Here is a 5,810-nt window from a genome sequence, read left to right as displayed (position 1 = left end):
GGTCTGGAGAAGACATGCTCAATTGATGGGCGAGGTCTCACCTGTTGAAATCTGTACTCCAGTTCTCTCAGACATTATGTTCCATCATGGATCTTTCTCAGGGCTGGGCTACACTAACGCTGTCGGCTGATGTATGATACACTCCTTCAGTTACGTAACTCTCCCGGTGACATAGCATAGTGTGGCACCGCTGTAAATCAGACTAACTTAGTCAACTTGAAGTAGCATAACTGAGATCAATTTACAGCTGTAGAGTAGACCAGTCCTGAGAATGATGCAGGACAGAACAGAGCTATAGTCAGGGTACTGTCCGGCAATGTGGGAGACCCACATTCAAATTGCTTCTCCCCAGCAGACAGAGGGGGATTGACCTGTATCTCCCACATCCCACGGGAAAGATCTAATCACTGAGTTAAAGTCTACAAGGGAAGCAGCACCATTACTGCCTCTTCCATTCCTTCCATTTTGTCAGTGTGGCCCTACATTGTCTTTGCTTTTATATCAAAAAGTATCCAGGAAAGAAAGGAAATGTTCCATTTCTGGTCATGCTAAATATTTCCTTTGACCTTACAGGACATTTTTGTCAATGTTTTATATTTGCTAAACATTTAGGGAATTTTCAGGTTTGGTTCAGATTGAACTGAATTTGTTTTTCAGTTTTTTGTAACCACCCATGAACTTAAAAATCAGCTATTGGCCCAGCTCTATCTATTTCTCACTCACAGTAACCAGAACTGTACAATTGCCAGAAGCCCTATTCTTCAGAGTCCATAGTACTTTCCCGCAGAACGAAGAGTAAGAACTCACTGCTAACCTGCTTCTATGGTATAAACATCTAGAGTCTGATATGACTTTTTCTTTCTGATTCATTTATATGATAGAGAAAATTCATGATTTCCATATTATTTTGTATTCAGTTCAGTGCAGATTCTCACAGAGGATGCACAGACACCATGCTCTCTTTTGGAAACGTTACCCTTGTTCTCACTTTGTTTGTTGCTCCCTTAACTTAAAAGAAAGTTGGAAATCACCTTTCTACTCCACACGCACGGATAAAAACAGGTGACAATCTCTACAACAACCCTATAGGGGACATAAAGGGCTGCAGAGTACCAAGAGGGTGTGCAAAACGCCTTTTGGTTCAGCCATAGAAATCACATACTTCATACTTGCAACTGCACAACAAAACCAAACCCAGTACCAAGCAGAGGGAGCTATATTAGATGCTCCTCACTTCATTCCCAATACAAATAGGTCTGTGCTTTCGAAGCACATTACCGATATTCACACATGTGAAACAGGAGCATCCTGGAATTTTGCTGGGGTAATCACCTAATAAAGCCCTGATTTTAGGTGGGGCCTGCAGGCCGTGTTGGAATACAAACAGATTAATAATAATAACAATACGGTAATGAACAATACCCCAAAGGGCTCTGTGAAATTACATTGCAATGGACCAGGAATTGAATTCACCTGTTTCCACTCCCCATCATAAACCAGTACACAGTTAAACAGATTCAGGAACTGGTTAAGAGTTTATTCATTGCTCTCCTCAGGGCGTCCTTCACCTCCATGTTCCTCAGGCTGTAGATGAGGGGGTTCAACATGGGGATCACTAGCGTATAAAACACTGAGGCTACTTTGTCTGTGTCCATGGAATAGCTGGAGGTGGGACGTAAATAGATGAAGAATTGGGTGCCGTAAAGCAGGACCACCACAGTCAAGTGGAAAGAGCAGGTGGAGAAGGCTTTGCGCTGGCCCTCGGTGGAGCGGATCTGTAGGATGGTGGAGATGATATAGACATAGGAGAGGAGGACAGTTACAAGGCTGCCCACTGTAAAAAGGCAGGTGAAAACAAACATCACAATCTCATTGATGCGGGTGTCAGAACAGGAGAGTGCCAACAGTGGGGGGATGTCACAGAAGAAATGCCTGAAGGTGTTGGAGTTGCAGAATGACAGCCAAATATAAACTTGTGTATATCACTGAATCCACCATCCCCACAGCAAACACCCCAGCCACCAGCTGTTTACAAAGTTTCCTGGACATGATGACTGTATAGAGCAGCTGGTTACAGATGGCCACATAACAGTCATATGCCATCAGGGCCAGCAAGAGGCTCTCAGCATCTGCAAAAGCGATAGAGAGAGACATTTGCACAGCACAGGCAGTGTAAGAAATGCTTTTCCTCTCGGCTAAGAAATTCAGCAGCAATTTAGGGGAAATTATTGAGGAAAAGCAGAGGTCATAGAAAGACAAAATACTGAGGAAAAAGTACATGGGGGTCTAGAGCTGTGGATCACTCATGATTAACAAGATCATCCCCCCATTCCCCACCAGGAATACCATAAATCAGTAAGAACACCACAAAGAGGGGAACCTGCAGCTCCGGATGATCTGTCAGTCCTGAGAGAATGAACTCAGTCGCCTCCGAGTGATTTCCCTTTTCCATCTCTTCTGAACAGAGATCAGGCAGCTACAGAGATGTCAGCAGGTGGATGGTGTGCAAAACCTGTCCCTTCTCTGTAATGAAGTGAGTGAAAATAAACAGAGATCAATTTATTAATGCATATCACTATCCATTCAGGGATGGGCTTAGTTCACAGAGCCAGATGTTCACAGCTGGTCATTCCAGGTGTTCAATAAGATGCACACACTGTGCAAATACAATAACACACAGGTTAATCATGCCCCCCACCCAAACACTCCTGTTCACTAATCCAAACAGCAAACAGTGTCTTGTGACTGTGCTGTGAGAGAATCAGTCTGAAGAGATTATTCCTTAGCTAAAGAAGGGATGAGAGTAAAGGAGTGTCAATCTTTCTGCCCTCTTTGAGCAAAGTGAGCTCTGTGGCTTGGCATGTCAGGTTGGGGTAAAGTTGCTTACTGTGCTAATTAAGCTTTTTGGCATTTACTTTAGCCAGTATGAAAACCCAGAGACACAATGGAAAGCACTGGCTTCAGTGACTATATAATTACCTATTTTTTCCATCCAAGAAGGTCGCTGCTTTAGCTAAGGGTAGGAGTTGGGGCTGAGGTTTTAAGTGCTGGAGGTCCTGAATTCAACACTTGCTGATCCCCGTGGTGTCCACGTGTTTGTGTGACTGTAATTCAGGACAATAGCATGTACCTGCTGCAAAGAGAGAGAGAGAGATGTGGTGGCGTTTCTCCAGCGACAGAAACTGCCAGTTTGGAGCATTTGGGAAATTTTATACTGAGATGTGTGATCTGTGGGACATGATTCCTGAAGCAACTGGGAATGCCTGAGATTAGAGAGCCATAACACCTAATTAAGGCATTCAGTGAGCCAAAAGCCACCCTCAGTGTAATTGGTTCCCTGGGATTAATTTGACCTACTCTTCCTTACTGTGTTCTGAAAAGAGGCAATTCTACCAGAGTTACAGAGTATGAGGTTAGGGGTATATTCATCCTGTTGGTTTCAGTGCAAGTTGGGTAGAACGGATCCACAAAGGGTTTCGTTTTTTTTGTTGCGGAGACCGAATTCTTTTTCTAAGAACTTATTATTTTGACTCGGAAATATCACCGGGGGGCGGGGGGGAGGCTCAGATACTACAACCACCAATCTCTTCCATTGGCCAGGCTCCCCGGCTGGATTACATCCCCTCATGATGCATGATGGTCTCTCCTCTTGCTGAACTGCCCTGGAACTTCACCAGAGTCCCACAGCCATGGCTTGGGGAGGAGGAGAGTTTGATATTTTGGTGGAAAGCTGATAATTTCCAGGGGAAAAATAATTTTAAGAAAAAAAAGTTGATTGAAAACCCAATTTCCCATAAAAAAATCTTCAGAAGAAAAACATTCAACCAGCCTTAGCAAGAAATTTGGATTCAAAGGAACAGAAAGTTAGAAACAAGTGAAACATACTAATTGTTTGCAGCAGTAGCTGTTATCTTCCGAGTCATTCCTGGTTTCAGAATCACCTAATTGTCCTGGGACCAAGAGGTGGAATGTAAAACCTATAAGACATGCTATTTATAGCATGCCAATCATCATGGTATCCTTTTTCCTCCTGAGCTTCTCTGGTCATCACATAGTCTCCATAAATCAAAATGAGTGAACCTATCTTTCCTACTTTGCAAGGGAAGGTCATAGGATAGCATAGTGATCAAAAATTTGGCTCTCTAAATAAATGTAAAAAATAAAATATCAGAATAACCTATGTATAAACAAAATGCAGCTGTTGCTTAATATTGTATGTAACAAAAGGTATAAATGCTTGCTGTAATTGTTTACCTAAAAAAGCAAAAACTGTTTAGCTCTCTCCCTCCATGCAATTGCTAAAAATAATAAAGTATCTAATTTGCTGCACTCAGCCAAAAAGTAAAAACTATGTTTTTCTCCAACACTTACTAGGTTATTCCCCAAAGTAGCAAAGATAGGTTTACTCACTGTGGTCGATGGAGACCACAGGATGACCAGAGGAGCTCAGGAGGAGACCACAGCATGCTATGGACTTCTGCAGTTCAAAAAACTATCCCTCTTGCATGCACATTATCTGCACACAGAGCTCAGCTGTAAGATGCTAAATAAATCTATGAGTAAACTAGAAATAGTCATGCTTTCATCACAACTATTAATACAATTTTTTTGATAATGTATGTGATGTTATAAGATGACACTCTATCATGCTATTAATACATGTTCCAAACTGAGGCTGGCAAATTGGTCTGTCTTAAACAAAGAAATACGTGCTCTGCTTAATTTTGTATATAAACAATAACCAGACTCATCAAGCAGGAAGGGAAAGAAAGGAGCCCAAAAGGTGAGGAAAAGCAGCAGGGGACATTCTCCTACATACAGCTTTTGTCTTCTGGTAACCAGGTGGAAATGGTTCTCCAAGGGGGGATAGGGCTATAAAAAGAAGAGGCTGACATCCCAAGGTATCCCTCCACCCCGCTTGCCCATTGATTCACTGCATCTGAAGGGAAAAGGAAGCAGCCACTGGACTGGGAGATGGGTCCTGACCTAAGAAGTTTGGTAAGTAAGACTGCTGAAAGCATGTGGTGAGGAAACTTTTGCTTTGAATTTCACATCATTTGTTAACTTGGGCACAAGTTGCATTCTAGCTTTATTTTTCTTGAAACCATGTCTAACGTCTATGCCTCCTCATTTACACTCACTTAAAATCTATCTATCTGTGTAGTCATTTAACTTTGTTTTATTGTAGTATCTAATCCAGTGTGTTTAAATAGAAGAGTCTGAGAAGCTAAGTTGCATGCATGTTTGTGCTGTTACCGAAATAATGGACAATGTAACTTGTATTGTCCAGAAGAGGACTGGGCAGCACAAGACGTACATTTCTGGAGAGAAATCGAAGACTGAGGAGTGTGTTGAAGTCCTCTTGCAGTATAACTATGGGTGATGAAAGCATGAGTGTAACCTAACTATTCCTGGCCAGGCTGCAGTTACACATAAACGCTCAGGGTGTGATTTGCCTGCTAGATGGTTGTTTGTGAGTGGCCCAGGTGGAAGCGACTTTAGCAAGCCATTTAAAGGTTGCAGGCAGGTGTGGCATGGCTCCTGATTAGTCTGGGTTGGACTCTGGTGTGTCACAGCCACCAACCTAGAAACTATCCCAGTAACACCAAAGGTGTGGTGTTGACTGACAGTAGTGTTCGACTGACATGAAAGGGTGAGATCACCACAGGGATGGGCCCATGCCCTGGTCCATGGCTGCAGATGAACAAGGACATTGTGTTCATCACCTCTCCCCAAGGAGATCCATGGCAGGCCCAGTGATGACCCTTCCCTTCTTAACTATGGTAGCAGAAATTGTCCCCCATGGGTGT

General features: G+C 42.9%; 1 pseudogene; it reads right to left on the bottom strand.

The window, feature by feature from the left end:
* Positions 1 to 1,517: 1,517 nt before the first annotated feature.
* On the bottom strand, positions 1,518 to 2,452 carry LOC115651560 (annotated as a pseudogene).
* Between the last annotated feature and the right edge of the window lie 3,358 nt (positions 2,453 to 5,810).

The sequence above is a fragment of the Gopherus evgoodei genome, chromosome 4, assembly GCF_007399415.2.
Source record: "Gopherus evgoodei ecotype Sinaloan lineage chromosome 4, rGopEvg1_v1.p, whole genome shotgun sequence".
Taxonomy (NCBI): domain Eukaryota; kingdom Metazoa; phylum Chordata; order Testudines; family Testudinidae; genus Gopherus; species Gopherus evgoodei.
This window is presented reverse-complemented; position numbering and strand designations above follow the sequence as displayed.